Below are 1,524 nucleotides of genomic sequence, written 5' to 3' on the forward strand. Positions count from 1 at the left end.
GCGTTCATATGTGAGAATGATGATGAGTGTCACGGATCATCACATTCATCAAGTTGAAGTGCAACGTATATCTTGGATTAAGAATAAAAGAGAATTGAATATAAAGTAATAGTAATTGTATTGAAACTTGAGGTACAGTAGAGCTCCACACCCTTAATCTATGGTGTGCAGAAACTCCACTGTTCAAAATACATAAGTGAAAGGTTCAAGCATGGCCGAATGGCCAGCCCCCTAAAACGTGCTCAATGGCCTCCTAAGATGAAGAAATAAAACAAAACTGAGACCAAAGGTGAAACGTGGTCAAAAGATGACTAATACACTAGTAAAAAGTCTTATTTATACTAAACTAGCTACTAGGGTTTACATGAGTAAGTAATTGATGCATAAATCCACTTCCGGGGCCCACTTGATGTATGTTTGGGCTGAGCTTGATCTATCCACGAGCTGAGGCTTTTCTTGGAGTTGAACGCCAAGTTATAACGTGTTTTGGGCGTTCAACTCCGGATCATGACGTGTTTCTAGCGTTTAACTCCAGACAACAGCATGTACTTGGCGTTCAACGCCAAGTTACGTCGTCAATTTCCGAATGAAGTATGGACTATTATATATTGCTAGAAAGCTCTGGATGTCTACTTTCTAACGCCATTGAAAGCGCCTCATTTGGAGTTCTATAGCTCCAGAAAATCCATTTCGAGTGCAAGGAGATCAGATTCCAACAGCATCAGCAGTCCTTTTGTCAGCCTCCTATCAGAGTTTTGCTCAAGTCCCTCAATTTCATCCAGAAATTACCTGAAATCACAGAAAAAACACACAAACACATAGTAAAGTCTAGAAATGTGAATTTAACATAAAAACTAATGAAAACATCCCTAAAAGTAGCTTGAACTTACTAAAAACTACCTAAAAACAATGCCAAAAAGCGTATAAATTATCCGCTCATCAGCATACAATCAAATTGAGTTCACAAGTCCTAGTCAACTTAAAGTGAGATACTAGATTTAGTGAAGTTCAAGCTAACTGACAATCTTCAATTACCCATCAACAAGAGACTTTGACAATTCAGGAATCTCCAAATCATCACCCAAGCCAAGAACACAAAAATCTATTTTAAAATCTGACCAAGAATTTTACAAACACTTGGAAGGCACACAATAAAAATATAGAAAACTAACAAGAAATAGTAAAACCCAAGACTAACAATTGCAAGAAATCAATAACACAAATTAAAGAAAGCATTAATAAACACCAAACTTAAGTTGTTGCTTGTCCCCAAGCAACTGAAAATCAATTAGGATAAAAAGAAGAGAATATACTATAAATTCCAGAATATCAATGAATATTAATTATAATTAGATGAGCGGGACTTGTAGCTTTTTGCTTCTGAACAGTTTTGGTATCTCATTTTTTTCCTTTGAAGTTTAGAATGATTGGCTTCTCTAGGAACTTAAAATTTCGGATAGTGTTATTGATTTTCCTAGTTAAGTTTGTTGATTCTTGAACACAGCTACTTATGAGTCTTGGCCA

Source organism: Arachis duranensis, chromosome 9 (genome assembly GCF_000817695.3).
Source record: "Arachis duranensis cultivar V14167 chromosome 9, aradu.V14167.gnm2.J7QH, whole genome shotgun sequence".
Taxonomy (NCBI): Eukaryota; Viridiplantae; Streptophyta; class Magnoliopsida; order Fabales; family Fabaceae; genus Arachis; species Arachis duranensis.